Below are 27,029 nucleotides of genomic sequence, written 5' to 3'. Positions count from 1 at the left end.
TGACTTTTGGAAAAGAACTCGTCCTGCAGCACAGGTGTTTCCAGGTGGAGGTAGGCTCTGTTTGTTCCAAATAGGCCTATTCAGCTGAGTTGAAGAAACACATGTATCTCTCCAAAGAAAACCATCTAGGTTACAAGCTGCAGCACCTAGCACATTGTTTCCCAGTGAGGATTTAGTAAGTTGTGAATGGAATACGTCCTGCAACGTGGGCTTTTCAAAGGGCAGATAGGGTCTCTTTTTTCCATAAGCTTATTGTGCTGAGTTGAAGAAACACATGTGTCTCCTGAAAGAGAGTCATTTCTGATAGAAGCAGCAGCATCCAGCATAGTGTTATCCTGTGAGAATTGATTTAGTATTTGAAAGGAGTACTTTGTGCCACTTGGTTACTGAAGGTGGAGAGAGGTTCTGTTTCTTCCAAACAGGCCTATTGAGCTGAGTTGAAGAATCACATGTATCTCTCTGTGGAAAACCATCTACATTAGAAGCTGCAGCATCTAGAACATTGTTTCCCTGTGAGAACTGAGTTAGTTTTTGAAAGAATACTTCCTACAACTTAGCACTTTCAAGGTGAAGAAAGGCTGATTTTGTTCGAAACAGGCCTATTCAGATGATTGAAGAAGCACTTGTATCACTCCAAAGAAAATCATCTATGTCAGAGGAGGAGCAGCTAGCACATTGTTTCTCTGTGAGAATTGAGTTAGGTTTTGAAAGGAATACTTCTTGCAACGTGGCTTCTTCAGGGTGGAGATAGGATCTCTTTGCTGCATATAGGCCTATTCAGCTGAGTTGACGAAACGCATGTATGTCTCGAAACAAACCCAGTAGTGTATGAAGCAGGAGCATGTAGAACTTTGTTTACCAGTGAGAATTGAGAAACCTTTTGAAAGGAATTCTTCGGGAAGCTTAGTTTTTCAAGAGGATATAGGCTTTCTTTGCTCCATACAGGCCTATTCAGCTGAATTTTAGAAACACATGATTCTCTGGAAAGAAACACATTTGTTTTAGTAGCAGGAGCATCTAGCACATTGCTTCCCTAGAGAATTGAGTTAATTTTGGAAAGGAATACTACCTGCAAATTACACTTTTCAATGCGGAGACAGGCTCCTTTTCTTCCTAATCGGCCTATTCAGCTAAGTTGAAGAAATACATATATCTCTCGAAGAAAACCATCCATGTTAGAATCTGCAGCACCTAGCACATTGTTTCCCAGTGAGGATTTAGTAAGTTGTGAATGGAATACGTCCTGCAACGTGGGCTTTTCAAAGGGCAGATAGGGTCTCTTTTTTCCATAAGCTTATTGTGCTGAGTTGAAGAAACACATGTGTCTCCTGAAAGAGAGTCATTTCTGATAGAAGCAGCAGCATCCAGCATAGTGTTATCCTGTGAGAATTGATTTAGTATTTGAAAGGAGTACTTTGTGCCACTTGGTTACTGAAGGTGGAGAGAGGTTCTGTTTCTTCCAAACAGGCCTATTGAGCTGAGTTGAAGAATCACATGTATCTCTCTGTGGAAAACCATCTACATTAGAAGCTGCAGCATCTAGAACATTGTTTCCCTGTGAGAACTGAGTTAGTTTTTGAAAGAATACTTCCTACAACTTAGCACTTTCAAGGTGAAGAAAGGCTGATTTTGTTCGAAACAGGCCTATTCAGATGATTGAAGAAGCACTTGTATCACTCCAAAGAAAATCATCTATGTCAGAGGAGGAGCAGCTAGCACATTGTTTCTCTGTGAGAATTGAGTTAGGTTTTGAAAGGAATACTTCTTGCAACGTGGCTTCTTCAGGGTGGAGATAGGATCTCTTTGCTGCATATAGGCCTATTCAGCTGAGTTGACGAAACGCATGTATGTCTCGAAACAAACCCAGTAGTGTATGAAGCAGGAGCATGTAGAACTTTGTTTACCAGTGAGAATTGAGAAACCTTTTGAAAGGAATTCTTCGGGAAGCTTAGTTTTTCAAGAGGATATAGGCTTTCTTTGCTCCATACAGGCCTATTCAGCTGAATTTTAGAAACACATGATTCTCTGGAAAGAAACACATTTGTTTTAGTAGCAGGAGCATCTAGCACATTGCTTCCCTAGAGAATTGAGTTAATTTTGGAAAGGAATACTACCTGCAAATTACACTTTTCAATGCGGAGACAGGCTCCTTTTCTTCCTAATCGGCCTATTCAGCTAAGTTGAAGAAATACATATATCTCTCGAAGAAAACCATCCATGTTAGAATCTGCAGTATCTAGCACATTGTTTCCTGTGAGAACGGAGTTGGTTTTTGAGAGGAATACTTCGTGTAACATAGGTTCCTCAAGTTGCAGATAGGTTCTCTTTCTTCGAGAGACCTGTTGACCTGAGTAGAAGAAGCACATGTGTCTCTCCAATGAAAACCATGTATGTTACAGCAGGAGCATCTATCACACTGTTTTCCTGTGAGAGTTGAGTAAGTTGTTGAAAGGAATAGGTTGTGCCATGGAGGAGTTTCAAGGTGGAGATAGGCTCTCTTTTTTCCAAATAGGAACGTTCAACTGAGTGAAAGAAACACTTTTGTATCTCTCGAAAGAAACCCATTTGTTTTCCGAGCAGGAGGATGTTGCACATTGTTTCACAGTGAGAGTTGAGTTAGTTTTTGAAAGGAATACTTCCTGCAAATTATAGTTTTCAATGTGGAGAAAGGCTCACTTTGTTCCCAATAGGCCTGCTTAACTAAGTAGAAGAAAGACATGAATTTCTCCAAAGAAAAACATGTTTGTTGGAAGCAGGAGCACCTAGCAGATAGTTTTCCTGTGAGAATTGAGATCGTGGTGAAAGGAATCCTTCGTTCACGATGGGGTTTTCAAAGGAGAGATCGGCTACCTTGGTTCACCATTGGTTCACTTTTTTCAAATAGGCCTATTGAGCTGAGTTGAAGAAATACGTGTTTCTCTGCAAAGAAACTTCTTTGTGTTAGCAGCAGGAGCGCCTAGCACCTTTTTTCCCTGAGAGAATGGAGGAAGTTTTTGAGAGGAATAGTTCCTGCAATGTGTGTTTTTCAAGGTAGAGATGGGCTATCGTTGGTTCAAATAGGCCTATTGAGCTAGGTTGAGGAAACAAATATATGTCTGGAACGAAACCCGTTTGTGTTAGAAGCAGGAGCATCCAGCACGTTGTTTCCCTGTGAGAACTGAGTAAGTTTTAGAAGGCAACACTTCCTGCAGCCTGTGTTTTTCAAGGCCGAGATGGGCTCCCTTTGGGCCTAATAAGCCTGTTGAGCTGAATTAGTTAAACACATAATTCTCTGGAAAGAAACCCACTTGTGTTAGAAGCAGTAGCATGTAGCCCATTGTTTCCCTGTGAGGATTGAGTTAGTTTGTGAAAGGAATACTTCTTGCAGCGTGGGTTTTTCAAGGTGGACATAGGCTCTCTTACACCCAATAGGTCTATTAGCTTAGGTGAAGAATCACATGTGTCTCTCGAAGGATACTCTTTTGTGTTAGAAGCAAGAGCATCAAGCAGATTGTTTCCCTACACATTTGAGTTGGTTTTTGAAAGGAATACTTCTTTCAAATCGTCATTTTCAATTTGGGGAAGGGCTCAGTTTGTTTGAAATAGGCCTATTCAGCTATGGTGAAAGAACACATATACCTCTCAAAATGAACTCATCTGTGTTAGAAGCAGGAGCATGTAGCACAGCGTTTCCCTGTGAGAACTGAGTAGGTTGTGGAAGGGAACACTTCCTGCATCTCATGTTTTGGAAAGCAGAAGTAGGCAAATTTTGTTCAAAATAGGCCTATGCAGGATTTGAAGAAACACATGCATACCTGAAAAGAAAACTACGTGTGTGAGAAGCAGTAGCGAATAGCACATTGTTTCCCAGTGAGAATTGAGTTAGTTGTCGAAAGGAATACTTCCTGCAAGTTAGGTGTTGCAAGGTGGAGACAGGCACTTTTTGCTCCAAATAGGCCTCTTCAGCTGAATTGAAGAAACAGATGTATCCCTCAAAAGAAGACATTCTATGGTAGAAGCTGCTTCGTCTTGCACCCTTTTTCACTGTTAGAATTGCGTAAGTTTTTGAGCTAAATATGTCCTGTAACTCAGAGTATTGAAGGTGGATAAAGGCTCATTTTGTTACAAATAAGCCTATTCAGCTGAGTTGAGGAAACACATGTATCTTTCGAAGGAAAACCATCTGTGTTAGAAGCAGGAGCACATAGCATATTGTTTACATGTGAGAATTGAGGATGTTTTTGAATGGAATACCTCTTGCCACTTATGTATTTACAGGGAGGGATATCCTCATTTGGTTCAAAGTAGGCCTATTCAGCTGGTTTGAAGAAACACAGGTTTCTCTCAAAAGAAAACCATGTGTGTTAGAAGCAGGAGGATCTAGCACACTTCTTCCAAGCGAGAATTCTTTGACTTTTGGAAAAGAACTCGTCCTGCAGCACAGGTGTTTCCAGGTGGAGGTAGGCTCTGTTTGTTCCAAATAGGCCTATTCAGCTGAGTTGAAGAAACACATGTATCTGTCCAAAGAAAACCATCTAGGTTACAAGCTGCAGCACCTAGCACATTGTTTCCCAGTGAGGATTTGGTAAGTTGTGAATGGAATACGTCCTGCAACGTGGGCTTTTCAAAGGGCAGATAGGGTCTCTTTGTTCCATAAGCTTATTGTGCTGAGTTGAAGAAACACATGTGTCTCCTGAAAGAGAGTCATTTCTGATAGAAGCAGCAGCATCCAGCATAGTGTTATCCTGTGAGAATTGATTTAGTATTTGAAAGGAGTACTTTGTGCCACTTGGTTACTGAAGGTGGAGAGAGGTTCTGTTTCTTCCAAACAGGCCTATTGAGCTGAGTTGAAGAATCACATGTATCTCTCTGTGGAAAACCATCTACATTAGAAGCTGCAGCATCTAGAACATTGTTTCCCTGTGAGAACTGAGTTAGTTTTTGAAAGAATACTTCCTACAACTTAGCACTTTCAAGGTGAAGAAAGGCTGATTTTGTTCGAAACAGGCCTATTCAGATGATTGAAGAAGCACATGTATCACTCCAAAGAAAATCATCTATGTCAGAGGAGGAGCAGCTAGCACATTGTTTCTCTGTGAGAATTGAGTTAGGTTTTGAAAGGAATACTTCTTGCAACGTGGCTTCTTCAGGGTGGAGATAGGATCTCTTTGCTGCATATAGGCCTATTCAGCTGAGTTGACGAAACGCATGTATGTCTCGAAACAAACCCAGTAGTGTATGAAGCAGGAGCATGTAGAACTTTGTTTACCAGTGAGAATTGAGAAACCTTTTGAAAGGAATCCTTCGGGAAGCTTAGTTTTTCAAGAGGATATAGGCTTTCTTTGCTCCATACAGGCCTATTCAGCTGAATTTTAGAAACACATGATTCTCTGGAAAGAAACACATTTGTTTTAGTAGCAGGAGCATCTAGCACATTGCTTCCCTAGAGAATTGAGTTAATTTTGGAAAGGAATACTACCTGCAAATTACACATTTCAATGCGGAGACAGGCTCCTTTTCTTCCTAATCGGCCTATTCAGCTAAGTTGAAGAAATACATATATCTCTCGAAGAAAACCATCCATGTTAGAATCTGCAGTATCTAGCACATTGTTTCCTGTGAGAACGGAGTTGGTTTTTGAGAGGAATACTTCGTGTAACATAGGTTCCTCAAGTTGCAGATAGGTTCTCTTTCTTCGAGAGACCTGTTGACCTGAGTAGAAGAAGCACATGTGTCTCTCCAATGAAAACCATGTATGTTACAGCAGGAGCATCTATCACACTGTTTTCCTGTGAGAGTTGAGTAAGTTGTTGAAAGGAATAGGTTGTGCCATGGAGGAGTTCCAAGGTGGAGATAGGCTCTCTTTTTTCCAAATAGGAACGTTCAACTGAGTGAAAGAAACACTTTTGTATCTCTCGAAAGAAACCCATTTGTTTTCCGAGCAGGAGGATGTTGCACATTGTTTCACAGTGAGAGTTGAGTTAGTTTTTGAAAGGAATACTTCCTGCAAATTATAGTTTTCAATGTGGAGAAAGGCTCACTTTGTTCCCAATAGGCCTGCGTAACTAAGTAGAAGAAAGACATGAATTTCTCCAAAGAAAAACATGTTTGTTGGAAGCAGGAGCACCTAGCAGATAGTTTTCCTGTGAGAATTGAGATCGTGTTGAAAGGAATCCTTCGTTCACGATGGGGTTTTCAAAGAAGAGATCGGCTACCTTGGTTCACCATTGGTTCACTTTTTTCAAATAGGCCTATTGAGCTGATTTGAAGAAATACGTGTTTCTCTGCAAAGAAACTTCTTTGTGTTAGCAGCAGGAGCGCCTAGCACCTTGTTTCCCTGAGAGAATTGAGGAAGTTTTTGAGAGGAATAGTTCCTGCAATGTGTGTTTTTCAAGGTAGAGATGGGCTATCGTTGGTTCAAATAGGCCTATTGAGCTAGGTTGAGGAAACACATATATGTCTGGAACGAAACCCGTTTGTGTTAGAAGCAGGAGCATCTAGCACGTTGTTTCCCTGTGAGAACTGAGTAAGTTTTAGAAGGCAACACTTCCTGCAACCTGTGTTTTTCAAGGCAGAGATGGGCTCCCTTTGGGCCTAATAAGCCTGTTGAGCTGAAGTAGTTAAACACATAATTCTCTGGAAAGAAACCCACTTGTGTTAGAAGCAGTAGCATGTAGCCCATTGTTTCCCTGTGAGGATTGAGTTAGTTTGTGAAAGGAATACTTCTTTCAGCGTGGGTTTTTCAAGGTGGACATAGGCTCTCTTACACCCAATAGGTCTATTAGCTTTGGTGAAGAATCACATGTGTCTCTCGAAGGATACTCTTTTGTGTTAGAAGCAAGAGCATCAAGCAGATTGTTTCCCTACACATTTGAGTTGGTTTTTGAAAGGAATACTTCTTTCAAATCGTCATTTTCAATTTGGGGAAGGGCTCAGTTTGTTTGAAATAGGCCTATTCAGCTATGGTGAAGGAACACATATACCTCTCAAAATGAACTCATCTGTGTTAGAAGCAGGAGCATGTAGCACAGCGTTTCCCTGTGAGAACTGAGTAGGTTGTGGAAGGGAACACTTCCTGCATCTCATGTTTTGGAAAGCAGAAGTAGGCAAATTTTGTTCAAAATAGGCCTATGCAGGATTTGAAGAAACACATGCATACCTGAAAAGAAAACTACGTGTGTGAGAAGCAGTAGCGAATAGCACATTGTTTCCCAGTGAGAATTGAGTTAGTTGTCGAAAGGAATACTTCCTGCAAGTTAGGTGTTGCAAGGTGGAGACAGGCACTTTTTGCTCCAAATAGGCCTCTTCAGCTGAATTGAAGAAACAGATGTATCCCTCAAAAGAAGACATTCTATGGTAGAAGCTGCTTCGTCTTGCACCTTTTTTCACTGTTAGAATTGCGTAAGTTTTTGAGCTAAATATGTCCTGTAACTCAGAGTATTGAAGGTGGATAAAGGCTCATTTTGTTACAAATAAGCCTATTCAGCTGAGTTGAGGAAACACATGTATCTTTCGAAGGAAAACCATCTGTGTTAGAAGCAGGAGCACATAGCATATTGTTTACATGTGAGAATTGAGGATGTTTTTGAATGGAATACCTCTTGCCACTTATGTATTTACAGGGAGGGATATCCTCATTTGGTTCAAAGTAGGCCTATTCAGCTGGTTTGAAGAAAGACAGGTTTCTCTCAAAAGAAAACCGTGTGTGTTAGAAGCAGGAGGATCTAGCACACTTCTTCCAAGCGAGAATTCTTTGACTTTTGGAAAAGAACTCGTCCTGCAGCACAGGTGTTTCCAGGTGGAGGTAGGCTCTGTTTGTTCCAAATAGGCCTATTCAGCTGAGTTGAAGAAACACATGTATCTGTCCAAAGAAAACCATCTAGGTTACAAGCTGCAGCACCTAGCACATTGTTTCCCAGTGAGGATTTAGTAAGTTGTGAATGGAATACGTCCTGCAACGTGGGCTTTTCAAAGGGCAGATAGGGTCTCTTTGTTCCATAAGCTTATTGTGCTGAGTTGAAGAAACACATGTGTCTCCTGAAAGAGAGTCATTTCTGATAGAAGCAGCAGCATCCAGCATAGTGTTATCCTGTGAGAATTGATTTAGTATTTGAAAGGAGTACTTTGTGCCACTTGGTTACTGAAGGTGGAGAGAGGTTCTGTTTCTTCCAAACAGGCCTATTGAGCTGAGTTGAAGAATCACATGTATCTCTCTGAGGAAAACCATCTACATTAGAAGCTGCAGCATCTAGCACATTGTTTCCCTGTGAGAACTGAGTTAGTTTTTGAAAGAATACTTCCTTCAACTTAGCACTTTCAAGGTGAAGAAAGGCTGATTTTGTTCGAAACAGGCCTATTCAGATGATTGAAGAAGCACATGTATCGCTCCAAAGAAAATCATCTATGTCAGAGGAGGAGCAGCTAGCACATTGTTTCTCTGTGAGAATTGAGTTAGGTTTTGAAAGGAATACTTCTTGCAACGTGGCTTCTTCAGGGTGGAGATAGGATCTCTTTGCTGCATATAGGCCTATTCAGCTGAGTTGACGAAACGCATGTATGTCTCGAAACAAACCCAGTAGTGTATGAAGCAGGAGCATGTAGAACTTTGTTTACCAGTGAGAATTGAGAAACCTTTTGAAAGGAATCCTTCGGGAAGCTTAGTTTTTCAAGAGGATATAGGCTTTCTTTGCTCCATACAGGCCTATTCAGCTGAATTTTAGAAACACATGATTCTCTGGAAAGAAACACATTTGTTTTAGTAGCAGGAGCATCTAGCACATTGCTTCCCTAGAGAAATGAGTTAATTTTGGAAAGGAATACTACCTGCAAATTACACTTTTCAATGCGGAGACAGGCTCCTTTTCTTCCTAATCGGCCTATTCAGCTAAGTTGAAGAAATACATATATCTCTCGAAGAAAACCATCCATGTTAGAATCTGCAGTATCTAGCACATTGTTTCCTGTGAGAACGGAGTTGGTTTTTGAGAGGAATACTTCGTGTAACATAGGTTCCTCAAGTTGCAGATAGGTTCTCTTTCTTCGAGAGACCTGTTGACCTGAGTAGAAGAAGCACATGTGTCTCTCCAATGAAAACCATGTATGTTACAGCAGGAGCATCTATCACACTGTTTTCCTGTGAGAGTTGAGTAAGTTGTTGAAAGGAATAGGTTGTGCCATGGAGGAGTTTCAAGGTGGAGATAGGCTCTCTTTTTTCCAAATAGGAACGTTCAACTGAGTGAAAGAAACACTTTTGTATCTCTCGAAAGAAACCCATTTGTTTTCCGAGCAGGAGGATGTTGCACATTGTTTCACAGTGAGAGTTGAGTTAGTTTTTGAAAGGAATACTTCCTGCAAATTATAGTTTTCAATGTGGAGAAAGGCTCACTTTGTTCCCAATAGGCCTGCTTAACTAAGTAGAAGAAAGACATGAATTTCTCCAAAGAAAAACATGTTTGTTGGAAGCAGGAGCACCTAGCAGATAGTTTTCCTGTGAGAATTGAGATCGTGGTGAAAGGAATCCTTCGTTCACGATGGGGTTTTCAAAGGAGAGATCGGCTACCTTGGTTCACCATTGGTTCACTTTTTTCAAATAGGCCTATTGAGCTGAGTTGAAGAAATACGTGTTTCTCTGCAAAGAAACTTCTTTGTGTTAGCAGCAGGAGCGCCTAGCACCTTGTTTCCCTGAGAGAATGGAGGAAGTTTTTGAGAGGAATAGTTCCTGCAATGTGTGTTTTTCAAGGTAGAGATGGGCTATCGTTGGTTCAAATAGGCCTATTGAGCTAGGTTGAGGAAACACATATATGTCTGGAACGAAACCCGTTTGTGTTAGAAGCAGGAGCATCCAGCACGTTGTTTCCCTGTGAGAACTGAGTAAGTTTTAGAAGGCAACACTTCCTGCAGCCTGTGTTTTTCAAGGCAGAGATGGGCTCCCTTTGGGCCTAATAAGCCTGTTGAGCTGAATTAGTTAAACACATAATTCTCTGGAAAGAAACCCACTTGTGTTAGAAGCAGTAGCATGTAGCCCATTGTTTCCCTGTGAGGATTGAGTTAGTTTGTGAAAGGAATACTTCTTGCAGCGTGGGTTTTTCAAGGTGGACATAGGCTCTCTTACACCCAATAGGTCTATTAGCTTAGGTGAAGAATCACATGTGTCTCTCGAAGGATACTCTTTTGTGTTAGAAGCAAGAGCATCAAGCAGATTGTTTCCCTACACATTTGAGTTGGTTTTTGAAAGGAATACTTCTTTCAAATCGTCATTTTCAATTTGGGGAAGGGCTCAGTTTGTTTGAAATAGGCCTATTCAGCTATGGTGAAGGAACACATATACCTCTCAAAATGAACTCATCTGTGTTAGAAGCAGGAGCATGTAGCACAGCGTTTCCCTGTGAGAACTGAGTAGGTTGTGGAAGGGAACACTTCCTGCATCTCATGTTTTGGAAAGCAGAAGTAGGCAAATTTTGTTCAAAATAGGCCTATGCAGGATTTGAAGAAACACATGCATACCTGAAAAGAAAACTACGTGTGTGAGAAGCAGTAGCGAATAGCACATTGTTTCCCAGTGAGAATTGAGTTAGTTGTCGAAAGGAATACTTCCTGCAAGTTAGGTGTTGCAAGGTGGAGACAGGCACTTTTTGCTCCAAATAGGCCTCTTCAGCTGAATTGAAGAAACAGATGTATCCCTCAAAAGAAGACATTCTATGGTAGAAGCTGCTTCGTCTTGCACCCTTTTTCACTGTTAGAATTGCGTAAGTTTTTGAGCTAAATATGTCCTGTAACTCAGAGTATTGAAGGTGGATAAAGGCTCATTTTGTTACAAATAAGCCTATTCAGCTGAGTTGAGGAAACACATGTATCTTTCGAAGGAAAACCATCTGTGTTAGAAGCAGGAGCACATAGCATATTGTTTACATGTGAGAATTGAGGATGTTTTTGAATGGAATACCTCTTGCCACTTATGTATTTACAGGGAGGGATATCCTCATTTGGTTCAAAGTAGGCCTATTCAGCTGGTTTGAAGAAAGACAGGTTTCTCTCAAAAGAAAACCATGAGTGTTAGAAGCAGGAGGATCTAGCACACTTCTTCCAAGCGAGAATTCTTTGACTTTTGGAAAAGAACTCGTCCTGCAGCACAGGTGTTTCCAGGTGGAGGTAGGCTCTGTTTGTTCCAAATAGGCCTATTCAGCTGAGTTGAAGAAACACATGTATCTCTCCAAAGAAAACCATCTAGGTTACAAGCTGCAGCACCTAGCACATTGTTTCCCAGTGAGGATTTAGTAAGTTGTGAATGGAATACGTCCTGCAACGTGGGCTTTTCAAAGGGCAGATAGGGTCTCTTTTTTCCATAAGCTTATTGTGCTGAGTTGAAGAAACACATGTGTCTCCTGAAAGAGAGTCATTTCTGATAGAAGCAGCAGCATCCAGCATAGTGTTATCCTGTGAGAATTGATTTAGTATTTGAAAGGAGTACTTTGTGCCACTTGGTTACTGAAGGTGGAGAGAGGTTCTGTTTCTTCCAAACAGGCCTATTGAGCTGAGTTGAAGAATCACATGTATCTCTCTGTGGAAAACCATCTACATTAGAAGCTGCAGCATCTAGAACATTGTTTCCCTGTGAGAACTGAGTTAGTTTTTGAAAGAATACTTCCTACAACTTAGCACTTTCAAGGTGAAGAAAGGCTGATTTTGTTCGAAACAGGCCTATTCAGATGATTGAAGAAGCACATGTATCACTCCAAAGAAAATCATCTATGTCAGAGGAGGAGCAGCTAGCACATTGTTTCTCTGTGAGAATTGAGTTAGGTTTTGAAAGGAATACTTCTTGCAACGTGGCTTCTTCAGGGTGGAGATAGGATCTCTTTGCTGCATATAGGCCTATTCAGCTGAGTTGACGAAACGCATGTATGTCTCGAAACAAACCCAGTAGTGTATGAAGCAGGAGCATGTAGAACTTTGTTTACCAGTGAGAATTGAGAAACCTTTTGAAAGGAATCCTTCGGGAAGCTTAGTTTTTCAAGAGGATATAGGCTTTCTTTGCTCCATACAGGCCTATTCAGCTGAATTTTAGAAACACATGATTCTCTGGAAAGAAACACATTTGTTTTAGTAGCAGGAGCATCTAGCACATTGCTTCCCTAGAGAATTGAGTTAATTTTGGAAAGGAATACTACCTGCAAATTACACATTTCAATGCGGAGACAGGCTCCTTTTCTTCCTAATCGGCCTATTCAGCTAAGTTGAAGAAATACATATATCTCTCGAAGAAAACCATCCATGTTAGAATCTGCAGTATCTAGCACATTGTTTCCTGTGAGAACGGAGTTGGTTTTTGAGAGGAATACTTCGTGTAACATAGGTTCCTCAAGTTGCAGATAGGTTCTCTTTCTTCGAGAGACCTGTTGACCTGAGTAGAAGAAGCACATGTGTCTCTCCAATGAAAACCATGTATGTTACAGCAGGAGCATCTATCACACTGTTTTCCTGTGAGAGTTGAGTAAGTTGTTGAAAGGAATAGGTTGTGCCATGGAGGAGTTCCAAGGTGGAGATAGGCTCTCTTTTTTCCAAATAGGAACGTTCAACTGAGTGAAAGAAACACTTTTGTATCTCTCGAAAGAAACCCATTTGTTTTCCGAGCAGGAGGATGTTGCACATTGTTTCACAGTGAGAGTTGAGTTAGTTTTTGAAAGGAATACTTCCTGCAAATTATAGTTTTCAATGTGGAGAAAGGCTCACTTTGTTCCCAATAGGCCTGCGTAACTAAGTAGAAGAAAGACATGAATTTCTCCAAAGAAAAACATGTTTGTTGGAAGCAGGAGCACCTAGCAGATAGTTTTCCTGTGAGAATTGAGATCGTGTTGAAAGGAATCCTTCGTTCACGATGGGGTTTTCAAAGAAGAGATCGGCTACCTTGGTTCACCATTGGTTCACTTTTTTCAAATAGGCCTATTGAGCTGATTTGAAGAAATACGTGTTTCTCTGCAAAGAAACTTCTTTGTGTTAGCAGCAGGAGCGCCTAGCACCTTGTTTCCCTGAGAGAATTGAGGAAGTTTTTGAGAGGAATAGTTCCTGCAATGTGTGTTTTTCAAGGTAGAGATGGGCTATCGTTGGTTCAAATAGGCCTATTGAGCTAGGTTGAGGAAACACATATATGTCTGGAACGAAACCCGTTTGTGTTAGAAGCAGGAGCATCTAGCACGTTGTTTCCCTGTGAGAACTGAGTAAGTTTTAGAAGGCAACACTTCCTGCAACCTGTGTTTTTCAAGGCAGAGATGGGCTCCCTTTGGGCCTAATAAGCCTGTTGAGCTGAAGTAGTTAAACACATAATTCTCTGGAAAGAAACCCACTTGTGTTAGAAGCAGTAGCATGTAGCCCATTGTTTCCCTGTGAGGATTGAGTTAGTTTGTGAAAGGAATACTTCTTTCAGCGTGGGTTTTTCAAGGTGGACATAGGCTCTCTTACACCCAATAGGTCTATTAGCTTTGGTGAAGAATCACATGTGTCTCTCGAAGGATACTCTTTTGTGTTAGAAGCAAGAGCATCAAGCAGATTGTTTCCCTACACATTTGAGTTGGTTTTTGAAAGGAATACTTCTTTCAAATCGTCATTTTCAATTTGGGGAAGGGCTCAGTTTGTTTGAAATAGGCCTATTCAGCTATGGTGAAGGAACACATATACCTCTCAAAATGAACTCATCTGTGTTAGAAGCAGGAGCATGTAGCACAGCGTTTCCCTGTGAGAACTGAGTAGGTTGTGGAAGGGAACACTTCCTGCATCTCATGTTTTGGAAAGCAGAAGTAGGCAAATTTTGTTCAAAATAGGCCTATGCAGGATTTGAAGAAACACATGCATACCTGAAAAGAAAACTACGTGTGTGAGAAGCAGTAGCGAATAGCACATTGTTTCCCAGTGAGAATTGAGTTAGTTGTCGAAAGGAATACTTCCTGCAAGTTAGGTGTTGCAAGGTGGAGACAGGCACTTTTTGCTCCAAATAGGCCTCTTCAGCTGAATTGAAGAAACAGATGTATCCCTCAAAAGAAGACATTCTATGGTAGAAGCTGCTTCGTCTTGCACCTTTTTTCACTGTTAGAATTGCGTAAGTTTTTGAGCTAAATATGTCCTGTAACTCAGAGTATTGAAGGTGGATAAAGGCTCATTTTGTTACAAATAAGCCTATTCAGCTGAGTTGAGGAAACACATGTATCTTTCGAAGGAAAACCATCTGTGTTAGAAGCAGGAGCACATAGCATATTGTTTACATGTGAGAATTGAGGATGTTTTTGAATGGAATACCTCTTGCCACTTATGTATTTACAGGGAGGGATATCCTCATTTGGTTCAAAGTAGGCCTATTCAGCTGGTTTGAAGAAAGACAGGTTTCTCTCAAAAGAAAACCGTGTGTGTTAGAAGCAGGAGGATCTAGCACACTTCTTCCAAGCGAGAATTCTTTGACTTTTGGAAAAGAACTCGTCCTGCAGCACAGGTGTTTCCAGGTGGAGGTAGGCTCTGTTTGTTCCAAATAGGCCTATTCAGCTGAGTTGAAGAAACACATGTATCTGTCCAAAGAAAACCATCTAGGTTACAAGCTGCAGCACCTAGCACATTGTTTCCCAGTGAGGATTTAGTAAGTTGTGAATGGAATACGTCCTGCAACGTGGGCTTTTCAAAGGGCAGATAGGGTCTCTTTGTTCCATAAGCTTATTGTGCTGAGTTGAAGAAACACATGTGTCTCCTGAAAGAGAGTCATTTCTGATAGAAGCAGCAGCATCCAGCATAGTGTTATCCTGTGAGAATTGATTTAGTATTTGAAAGGAGTACTTTGTGCCACTTGGTTACTGAAGGTGGAGAGAGGTTCTGTTTCTTCCAAACAGGCCTATTGAGCTGAGTTGAAGAATCACATGTATCTCTCTGAGGAAAACCATCTACATTAGAAGCTGCAGCATCTAGCACATTGTTTCCCTGTGAGAACTGAGTTAGTTTTTGAAAGAATACTTCCTTCAACTTAGCACTTTCAAGGTGAAGAAAGGCTGATTTTGTTCGAAACAGGCCTATTCAGATGATTGAAGAAGCACATGTATCGCTCCAAAGAAAATCATCTATGTCAGAGGAGGAGCAGCTAGCACATTGTTTCTCTGTGAGAATTGAGTTAGGTTTTGAAAGGAATACTTCTTGCAACGTGGCTTCTTCAGGGTGGAGATAGGATCTCTTTGCTGCATATAGGCCTATTCAGCTGAGTTGACGAAACGCATGTATGTCTCGAAACAAACCCAGTAGTGTATGAAGCAGGAGCATGTAGAACTTTGTTTACCAGTGAGAATTGAGAAACCTTTTGAAAGGAATCCTTCGGGAAGCTTAGTTTTTCAAGAGGATATAGGCTTTCTTTGCTCCATACAGGCCTATTCAGCTGAATTTTAGAAACACATGATTCTCTGGAAAGAAACACATTTGTTTTAGTAGCAGGAGCATCTAGCACATTGCTTCCCTAGAGAAATGAGTTAATTTTGGAAAGGAATACTACCTGCAAATTACACTTTTCAATGCGGAGACAGGCTCCTTTTCTTCCTAATCGGCCTATTCAGCTAAGTTGAAGAAATACATATATCTCTCGAAGAAAACCATCCATGTTAGAATCTGCAGTATCTAGCACATTGTTTCCTGTGAGAACGGAGTTGGTTTTTGAGAGGAATACTTCGTGTAACATAGGTTCCTCAAGTTGCAGATAGGTTCTCTTTCTTCGAGAGACCTGTTGACCTGAGTAGAAGAAGCACATGTGTCTCTCCAATGAAAACCATGTATGTTACAGCAGGAGCATCTATCACACTGTTTTCCTGTGAGAGTTGAGTAAGTTGTTGAAAGGAATAGGTTGTGCCATGGAGGAGTTTCAAGGTGGAGATAGGCTCTCTTTTTTCCAAATAGGAACGTTCAACTGAGTGAAAGAAACACTTTTGTATCTCTCGAAAGAAACCCATTTGTTTTCCGAGCAGGAGGATGTTGCACATTGTTTCACAGTGAGAGTTGAGTTAGTTTTTGAAAGGAATACTTCCTGCAAATTATAGTTTTCAATGTGGAGAAAGGCTCACTTTGTTCCCAATAGGCCTGCTTAACTAAGTAGAAGAAAGACATGAATTTCTCCAAAGAAAAACATGTTTGTTGGAAGCAGGAGCACCTAGCAGATAGTTTTCCTGTGAGAATTGAGATCGTGGTGAAAGGAATCCTTCGTTCACGATGGGGTTTTCAAAGGAGAGATCGGCTACCTTGGTTCACCATTGGTTCACTTTTTTCAAATAGGCCTATTGAGCTGAGTTGAAGAAATACGTGTTTCTCTGCAAAGAAACTTCTTTGTGTTAGCAGCAGGAGCGCCTAGCACCTTGTTTCCCTGAGAGAATGGAGGAAGTTTTTGAGAGGAATAGTTCCTGCAATGTGTGTTTTTCAAGGTAGAGATGGGCTATCGTTGGTTCAAATAGGCCTATTGAGCTAGGTTGAGGAAACACATATATGTCTGGAACGAAACCCGTTTGTGTTAGAAGCAGGAGCATCCAGCACGTTGTTTCCCTGTGAGAACTGAGTAAGTTTTAGAAGGCAACACTTCCTGCAGCCTGTGTTTTTCAAGGCAGAGATGGGCTCCCTTTGGGCCTAATAAGCCTGTTGAGCTGAATTAGTTAAACACATAATTCTCTGGAAAGAAACCCACTTGTGTTAGAAGCAGTAGCATGTAGCCCATTGTTTCCCTGTGAGTTTTGAGTTAGTTTGTGAAAGGAATACTTCTTGCAGCGTGGGTTTTTCAAGGTGGACATAGGCTCTCTTACACCCAATAGGTCTATTAGCTTAGGTGAAGAATCACATGTGTCTCTCGAAGGATACTCTTTTGTGTTAGAAGCAAGAGCATCAAGCAGATTGTTTCCCTACACATTTGAGTTGGTTTTTGAAAGGAATACTTCTTTCAAATCGTCATTTTCAATTTGGGGAAGGGCTCAGTTTGTTTGAAATAGGCCTATTCAGCTATGGTGAAGGAACACATATACCTCTCAAAATGAACTCATCTGTGTTAGAAGCAGGAGCATGTAGCACAGCGTTTCCCTGTGAGAACTGAGTAGGTTGTGGAAGGGAACACTTCCTGCATCTCATGTTTTGGAAAGCAGAAGTAGGCAAATTTTGTTCAAAATAGGCCTATGCAGGATTTGAAGAAACACATGCATACCTGAAAAGAAAACTACGTGTGTGAGAAGCAGTAGCGAATAGCACATTGTTTCCCAGTGAGAATTGAGTTAGTTGTCGAAAGGAATACTTCCTGCAAGTTAGGTGTTGCAAGGTGGAGACAGGCACTTTTTGCTCCAAATAGGCCTCTTCAGCTGAATTGAAGAAACAGATGTATCCCTCAAAAGAAGACATTCTATGGTAGAAGCTGCTTCGTCTTGCACCCTTTTTCACTGTTAGAATTGCGTAAGTTTTTGAGCTAAATATGTCCTGTAACTCAGAGTATTGAAGGTGGATAAAGGCTCATTTTGTTACAAATAAGCCTATTCAGCTGAGTTGAGGAAACACATGTATCTTTCGAAGGAAAACCATCTGTGTTAGAAGCAGGAGCACATAGCATATTGTTTACATGTGAGAATTGAGGATGTTTTTGAATGGAATACCTCTTGCCACTTATGTATTTACAGGGAGGGATATCCTCATTTGGTTCAAAGTAGGCCTATTCAGCTGGTTTGAAGAAAGACAGGTTTCTCTCAAAAGAAAACCATGAGTGTTAGAAGCAGGAGGATCTAGCACACTTCTTCCAAGCGAGAATTCTTTGACTTTTGGAAAAGAACTCGTCCTGCAGCACAGGTGTTTCCAGGTGGAGGTAGGCTCTGTTTGTTCCAAATAGGCCTATTCAGCTGAGTTGAAGAAACACATGTATCTCTCCAAAGAAAACCATCTAGGTTACAAGCTGCAGCACCTAGCACATTGTTTCCCAGTGAGGATTTAGTAAGTTGTGAATGGAATACGTCCTGCAACGTGGGCTTTTCAAAGGGCAGATAGGGTCTCTTTTTTCCATAAGCTTATTGTGCTGAGTTGAAGAAACACATGTGTCTCCTGAAAGAGAGTCATTTCTGATAGAAGCAGCAGCATCCAGCATAGTGTTATCCTGTGAGAATTGATTTAGTATTTGAAAGGAGTACTTTGTGCCACTTGGTTACTGAAGGTGGAGAGAGGTTCTGTTTCTTCCAAACAGGCCTATTGAGCTGAGTTGAAGAATCACATGTATCTCTCTGTGGAAAACCATCTACATTAGAAGCTGCAGCATCTAGAACATTGTTTCCCTGTGAGAACTGAGTTAGTTTTTGAAAGAATACTTCCTACAACTTAGCACTTTCAAGGTGAAGAAAGGCTGATTTTGTTCGAAACAGGCCTATTCAGATGATTGAAGAAGCACATGTATCACTCCAAAGAAAATCATCTATGTCAGAGGAGGAGCAGCTAGCACATTGTTTCTCTGTGAGAATTGAGTTAGGTTTTGAAAGGAATACTTCTTGCAACGTGGCTTCTTCAGGGTGGAGATAGGATCTCTTTGCTGCATATAGGCCTATTCAGCTGAGTTGACGAAACGCATGTATGTCTCGAAACAAACCCAGTAGTGTATGAAGCAGGAGCATGTAGAACTTTGTTTACCAGTGAGAATTGAGAAACCTTTTGAAAGGAATTCTTCGGGAAGCTTAGTTTTTCAAGAGGATATAGGCTTTCTTTGCTCCATACAGGCCTATTCAGCTGAATTTTAGAAACACATGATTCTCTGGAAAGAAACACATTTGTTTTAGTAGCAGGAGCATCTAGCACATTGCTTCCCTAGAGAATTGAGTTAATTTTGGAAAGGAATACTACCTGCAAATTACACTTTTCAATGCGGAGACAGGCTCCTTTTCTTCCTAATCGGCCTATTCAGCTAAGTTGAAGAAATACATATATCTCTCGAAGAAAACCATCCATGTTAGAATCTGCAGTATCTGGCACATTGTTTCCTGTGAGAACGGAGTTGGTTTTTGAGAGGAATACTTCGTGTAACATAGGTTCCTCAAGTTGCAGATAGGTTCTCTTTCTTCGAGAGACCTGTTGACCTGAGTAGAAGAAGCACATGTGTCTCTCCAATGAAAACCATGTATGTTACAGCAGGAGCATCTATCACACTGTTTTCCTGTGAGAGTTGAGTAAGTTGTTGAAAGGAATAGGTTGTGCCATGGAGGAGTTTCAAGGTGGAGATAGGCTCTCTTTTTTCCAAATAGGAACGTTCAACTGAGTGAAAGAAACACTTTTGTATCTCTCGAAAGAAACCCATTTGTTTTCCGAGCAGGAGGATGTTGCACATTGTTTCACAGTGAGAGTTGAGTTAGTTTTTGAAAGGAATACTTCCTGCAAATTATAGTTTTCAATGTGGAGAAAGGCTCACTTTGTTCCCAATAGGCCTGCTTAACTAAGTAGAAGAAAGACATGAATTTCTCCAAAGAAAAACATGTTTGTTGGAAGCAGGAGCACCTAGCAGATAGTTTTCCTGTGAGAATTGAGATCGTGGTGAAAGGAATCCTTCGTTCACGATGGGGTTTTCAAAGGAGAGATCGGCTACCTTGGTTCACCATTGGTTCACTTTTTTCAAATAGGCCTATTGAGCTGAGTTGAAGAAATACGTGTTTCTCTGCAAAGAAACTTCTTTGTGTTAGCAGCAGGAGCGCCTAGCACCTTGTTTCCCTGAGAGAATGGAGGAAGTTTTTGAGAGGAATAGTTCCTGCAATGTGTGTTTTTCAAGGTAGAGATGGGCTATCGTTGGTTCAAATAGGCCTATTGAGCTAGGTTGAGGAAACACATATATGTCTGGAACGAAACCCGTTTGTGTTAGAAGCAGGAGCATCCAGCACGTTGTTTCCCTGTGAGAACTGAGTAAGTTTTAGAAGGCAACACTTCCTGCAGCCTGTGTTTTTCAAGGCAGAGATGGGCTCCCTTTGGGCCTAATAAGCCTGTTGAGCTGAATTAGTTAAACACATAATTCTCTGGAAAGAAACCCACTTGTGTTAGAAGCAGTAGCATGTAGCCCATTGTTTCCCTGTGAGGATTGAGTTAGTTTGTGAAAGGAATACTTCTTGCAGCGTGGGTTTTTCAAGGTGGACATAGGCTCTCTTACACCCAATAGGTCTATTAGCTTTGGTGAAGAATCACATGTGTCTCTCGAAGGATACTCTTTTGTGTTAGAAGCAAGAGCATCAAGCAGATTGTTTCCCTACACATTTGAGTTGGTTTTTGAAAGGAATACTTCTTTCAAATCGTCATTTTCAATTTGGGGAAGGGCTCAGTTTGTTTGAAATAGGCCTATTCAGCTATGGTGAAGGAACACATATACCTCTCAAAATGAACTCATCTGTGTTAGAAGCAGGAGCATGTAGCACAGCGTTTCCCTGTGAGAACTGAGTAGGTTGTGGAAGGGAACACTTCCTGCATCTCATGTTTTGGAAAGCAGAAGTAGGCAAATTTTGTTCAAAATAGGCCTATGCAGGATTTGAAGAAACACATGCATACCTGAAAAGAAAACTACGTGTGTGAGAAGCAGTAGCGAATAGCACATTGTTTCCCAGTGAGAATTGAGTTAGTTGTCGAAAGGAATACTTCCTGCAAGTTAGGTGTTGCAAGGTGGAGACAGGCACTTTTTGCTCCAAATAGGCCTCTTCAGCTGAATTGAAGAAACAGATGTATCCCTCAAAAGAAGACATTCTATGGTAGAAGCTGCTTCGTCTTGCACCTTTTTTCACTGTTAGAATTGCGTAAGTTTTTGAGCTAAATATGTCCTGTAACTCAGAGTATTGAAGGTGGATAAAGGCTCATTTTGTTACAAATAAGCCTATTCAGCTGAGTTGAGGAAACACATGTATCTTTCGAAGGAAAACCATCTGTGTTAGAAGCAGGAGCACATAGCATATTGTTTACATGTGAGAATTGAGGATGTTTTTGAATGGAATACCTCTTGCCACTTATGTATTTACAGGGAGGGATATCCTCATTTGGTTCAAAGTAGGCCTATTCAGCTGGTTTGAAGAAAGACAGGTTTCTCTCAAAAGAAAACCATGAGTGTTAGAAGCAGGAGGATCTAGCACACTTCTTCCAAGCGAGAATTCTTTGACTTTTGGAAAAGAACTCGTCCTGCAGCACAGGTGTTTCCAGGTGGAGGTAGGCTCTGTTTGTTCCAAATAGGCCTATTCAGCTGAGTTGAAGAAACACATGTATCTCTCCAAAGAAAACCATCTAGGTTACAAGCTGCAGCACCTAGCACATTGTTTCCCAGTGAGGATTTAGTAAGTTGTGAATGGAATACGTCCTGCAACGTGGGCTTTTCAAAGGGCAGATAGGGTCTCTTTTTTCCATAAGCTTATTGTGCTGAGTTGAAGAAACACATGTGTCTCCTGAAAGAGAGTCATTTCTGATAGAAGCAGCAGCATCCAGCATAGTGTTATCCTGTGAGAATTGATTTAGTATTTGAAAGGAGTACTTTGTGCCACTTGGTTACTGAAGGTGGAGAGAGGTTCTGTTTCTTCCAAACAGGCCTATTGAGCTGAGTTGAAGAATCACATGTATCTCTCTGTGGAAAACCATCTACATTAGAAGCTGCAGCATCTAGAACATTGTTTCCCTGTGAGAACTGAGTTAGTTTTTGAAAGAATACTTCCTACAACTTAGCACTTTCAAGGTGAAGAAAGGCTGATTTTGTTCGAAACAGGCCTATTCAGATGATTGAAGAAGTACATGTATCACTCCAAAGAAAATCATCTATGTCAGAGGAGGAGCAGCTAGCACATTGTTTCTCTGTGAGAATTGAGTTAGGTTTTGAAAGGAATACTTCTTGCAACGTGGCTTCTTCAGGGTGGAGATAGGATCTCTTTGCTGCATATAGGCCTATTCAGCTGAGTTGACGAAACGCATGTATGTCTCGAAACAAACCCAGTAGTGTATGAAGCAGGAGCATGTAGAACTTTGTTTACCAGTGAGAATTGAGAAACCTTTTGAAAGGAATTCTTCGGGAAGCTTAGTTTTTCAAGAGGATATAGGCTTTCTTTGCTCCATACAGGCCTATTCAGCTGAATTTTAGAAACACATGATTCTCTGGAAAGAAACACATTTGTTTTAGTAGCAGGAGCATCTAGCACATTGCTTCCCTAGAGAATTGAGTTAATTTTGGAAAGGAATACTACCTGCAAATTACACTTTTCAATGCGGAGACAGGCTCCTTTTCTTCCTAATCGGCCTATTCAGCTAAGTTGAAGAAATACATATATCTCTCGAAGAAAACCATCCATGTTAGAATCTGCAGTATCTAGCACATTGTTTCCTGTGAGAACGGAGTTGGTTTTTGAGAGGAATACTTCGTGTAACATAGGTTCCTCAAGTTGCAGATAGGTTCTCTTTCTTCGAGAGACCTGTTGACCTGAGTAGAAGAAGCACATGTGTCTCTCCAATGAAAACCATGTATGTTACAGCAGGAGCATCTATCACACTGTTTTCCTGTGAGAGTTGAGTAAGTTGTTGAAAGGAATAGGTTGTGCCATGGAGGAGTTTCAAGGTGGAGATAGGCTCTCTTTTTTCCAAATAGGAACGTTCAACTGAGTGAAAGAAACACTTTTGTATCTCTCGAAAGAAACCCATTTGTTTTCCGAGCAGGAGGATGTTGCACATTGTTTCACAGTGAGAGTTGAGTTAGTTTTTGAAAGGAATACTTCCTGCAAATTATAGTTTTCAATGTGGAGAAAGGCTCACTTTGTTCCCAATAGGCCTGCTTAACTAAGTAGAAGAAAGACATGAATTTCTCCAAAGAAAAACATGTTTGTTGGAAGCAGGAGCACCTAGCAGATAGTTTTCCTGTGAGAATTGAGATCGTGGTGAAAGGAATCCTTCGTTCACGATGGGGTTTTCAAAGGAGAGATCGGCTACCTTGGTTCACCATTGGTTCACTTTTTTCAAATAGGCCTATTGAGCTGAGTTGAAGAAATACGTGTTTCTCTGCAAAGAAACTTCTTTGTGTTAGCAGCAGGAGCGCCTAGCACCTTTTTTCCCTGAGAGAATGGAGGAAGTTTTTGAGAGGAATAGTTCCTGCAATGTGTGTTTTTCAAGGTAGAGATGGGCTATCGTTGGTTCAAATAGGCCTATTGAGCTAGGTTGAGGAAACAAATATATGTCTGGAACGAAACCCGTTTGTGTTAGAAGCAGGAGCATCCAGCACGTTGTTTCCCTGTGAGAACTGAGTAAGTTTTAGAAGGCAACACTTCCTGCAGCCTGTGTTTTTCAAGGCCGAGATGGGCTCCCTTTGGGCCTAATAAGCCTGTTGAGCTGAATTAGTTAAACACATAATTCTCTGGAAAGAAACCCACTTGTGTTAGAAGCAGTAGCATGTAGCCCATTGTTTCCCTGTGAGGATTGAGTTAGTTTGTGAAAGGAATACTTCTTGCAGCGTGGGTTTTTCAAGGTGGACATAGGCTCTCTTACACCCAATAGGTCTATTAGCTTAGGTGAAGAATCACATGTGTCTCTCGAAGGATACTCTTTTGTGTTAGAAGCAAGAGCATCAAGCAGATTGTTTCCCTACACATTTGAGTTGGTTTTTGAAAGGAATACTTCTTTCAAATCGTCATTTTCAATTTGGGGAAGGGCTCAGTTTGTTTGAAATAGGCCTATTCAGCTATGGTGAAAGAACACATATACCTCTCAAAATGAACTCATCTGTGTTAGAAGCAGGAGCATGTAGCACAGCGTTTCCCTGTGAGAACTGAGTAGGTTGTGGAAGGGAACACTTCCTGCATCTCATGTTTTGGAAAGCAGAAGTAGGCAAATTTTGTTCAAAATAGGCCTATGCAGGATTTGAAGAAACACATGCATACCTGAAAAGAAAACTACGTGTGTGAGAAGCAGTAGCGAATAGCACATTGTTTCCCAGTGAGAATTGAGTTAGTTGTCGAAAGGAATACTTCCTGCAAGTTAGGTGTTGCAAGGTGGAGACAGGCACTTTTTGCTCCAAATAGGCCTCTTCAGCTGAATTGAAGAAACAGATGTATCCCTCAAAAGAAGACATTCTATGGTAGAAGCTGCTTCGTCTTGCACCCTTTTTCACTGTTAGAATTGCGTAAGTTTTTGAGCTAAATATGTCCTGTAACTCAGAGTATTGAAGGTGGATAAAGGCTCATTTTGTTACAAATCAGCCTATTCAGCTGAGTTGAGGAAACACATGTATCTTTCGAAGGAAAACCATCTGTGTTAGAAGCAGGAGCACATAGCATATTGTTTACATGTGAGAATTGAGGATGTTTTTGAATGGAATACCTCTTGCCACTTATGTATTTACAGGGAGGGATATCCTCATTTGGTTCAAAGTAGGCCTATTCAGCTGGTTTGAAGAAAGACAGGTTTCTCTCAAAAGAAAACCATGAGTGTTAGAAGCAGGAGGATCTAGCACACTTCTTCCAAGCGAGAATTCTTTGACTTTTGGAAAAGAACTCGTCCTGCAGCACAGGTGTTTCCAGGTGGAGGTAGGCTCTGTTTGTTCCAAATAGGCCTATTCAGCTGAGTTGAAGAAACACATGTATCTCTCCAAAGAAAACCATCTAGGTTACAAGCTGCAGCACCTAGCACATTGTTTCCCAGTGAGGATTTAGTAAGTTGTGAATGGAATACGTCCTGCAACGTGGGCTTTTCAAAGGGCAGATAGGGTCTCTTTTTTCCATAAGCTTATTGTGCTGAGTTGAAGAAACACATGTGTCTCCTGAAAGAGAGTCATTTCTGATAGAAGCAGCAGCATCCAGCATAGTGTTATCCTGTGAGAATTGATTTAGTATTTGAAAGGAGTACTTTGTGCCACTTGGTTACTGAAGGTGGAGAGAGGTTCTGTTTCTTCCAAACAGGCCTATTGAGCTGAGTTGAAGAATCACATGTATCTCTCTGTGGAAAACCATCTACATTAGAAGCTGCAGCATCTAGAACATTGTTTCCCTGTGAGAACTGAGTTAGTTTTTGAAAGAATACTTCCTACAACTTAGCACTTTCAAGGTGAAGAAAGGCTGATTTTGTTCGAAACAGGCCTATTCAGATGATTGAAGAAGCACTTGTATCACTCCAAAGAAAATCATCTATGTCAGAGGAGGAGCAGCTAGCACATTGTTTCTCTGTGAGAATTGAGTTAGGTTTTGAAAGGAATACTTCTTGCAACGTGGCTTCTTCAGGGTGGAGATAGGATCTCTTTGCTGCATATAGGCCTATTCAGCTGAGTTGACGAAACGCATGTATGTCTCGAAACAAACCCAGTAGTGTATGAAGCAGGAGCATGTAGAACTTTGTTTACCAGTGAGAATTGAGAAACCTTTTGAAAGGAATTCTTCGGGAAGCTTAGTTTTTCAAGAGGATATAGGCTTTCTTTGCTCCATACAGGCCTATTCAGCTGAATTTTAGAAACACATGATTCTCTGGAAAGAAACACATTTGTTTTAGTAGCAGGAGCATCTAGCACATTGCTTCCCTAGAGAATTGAGTTAATTTTGGAAAGGAATACTACCTGCAAATTACACTTTTCAATGCGGAGACAGGCTCCTTTTCTTCCTAATCGGCCTATTCAGCTAAGTTGAAGAAATACATATATCTCTCGAAGAAAACCATCCATGTTAGAATCTGCAGCACCTAGCACATTGTTTCCCAGTGAGGATTTAGTAAGTTGTGAATGGAATACGTCCTGCAACGTGGGCTTTTCAAAGGGCAGATAGGGTCTCTTTTTTCCATAAGCTTATTGTGCTGAGTTCAAGAAACACATGTGTCTCCTGAAAGAGAGTCATTTCTGATAGAAGCAGCAGCATCCAGCATAGTGTTATCCTGTGAGAATTGATTTAGTATTTGAAAGGAGTACTTTGTGCCACTTGGTTACTGAAGGTGGAGAGAGGTTCTGTTTCTTCCAAACAGGCCTATTGAGCTGAGTTGAAGAATCACATGTATCTCTCTGTGGAAAACCATCTACATTAGAAGCTGCAGCATCTAGAACATTGTTTCCCTGTGAGAACTGAGTTAGTTTTTGAAAGAATACTTCCTACAACTTAGCACTTTCAAGGTGAAGAAAGGCTGATTTTGTTCGAAACAGGCCTATTCAGATGATTGAAGAAGCACTTGTATCACTCCAAAGAAAATCATCTATGTCAGAGGAGGAGCAGCTAGCACATTGTTTCTCTGTGAGAATTGAGTTAGGTTTTGAAAGGAATACTTCTTGCAACGTGGCTTCTTCAGGGTGGAGATAGGATCTCTTTGCTGCATATAGGCCTATTCAGCTGAGTTGACGAAACGCATGTATGTCTCGAAACAAACCCAGTAGTGTATGAAGCAGGAGCATGTAGAACTTTGTTTACCAGTGAGAATTGAGAAACCTTTTGAAAGGAATTCTTCGGGAAGCTTAGTTTTTCAAGAGGATATAGGCTTTCTTTGCTCCATACAGGCCTATTCAGCTGAATTTTAGAAACACATGATTCTCTGGAAAGAAACACATTTGTTTTAGTAGCAGGAGCATCTAGCACATTGCTTCCCTAGAGAATTGAGTTAATTTTGGAAAGGAATACTACCTGCAAATTACACTTTTCAATGCGGAGACAGGCTCCTTTTCTTCCTAATCGGCCTATTCAGCTAAGTTGAAGAAATACATATATCTCTCGAAGAAAACCATCCATGTTAGAATCTGCAGTATCTAGCACATTGTTTCCTGTGAGAACGGAGTTGGTTTTTGAGAGGAATACTTCGTGTAACATAGGTTCCTCAAGTTGCAGATAGGTTCTCTTTCTTCGAGAGACCTGTTGACCTGAGTAGAAGAAGCACATGTGTCTCTCCAATGAAAACCATGTATGTTACAGCAGGAGCATCTATCACACTGTTTTCCTGTGAGAGTTGAGTAAGTTGTTGAAAGGAATAGGTTGTGCCATGGAGGAGTTTCAAGGTGGAGATAGGCTCTCTTTTTTCCAAATAGGAACGTTCAACTGAGTGAAAGAAACACTTTTGTATCTCTCGAAAGAAACCCATTTGTTTTCCGA

This window comes from Castor canadensis, chromosome 19, assembly GCF_047511655.1.
Source record: "Castor canadensis chromosome 19, mCasCan1.hap1v2, whole genome shotgun sequence".
Lineage (NCBI taxonomy): Eukaryota > Metazoa > Chordata > Mammalia > Rodentia > Castoridae > Castor > Castor canadensis.
Note: the sequence above shows the minus strand (reverse complement) of the source record.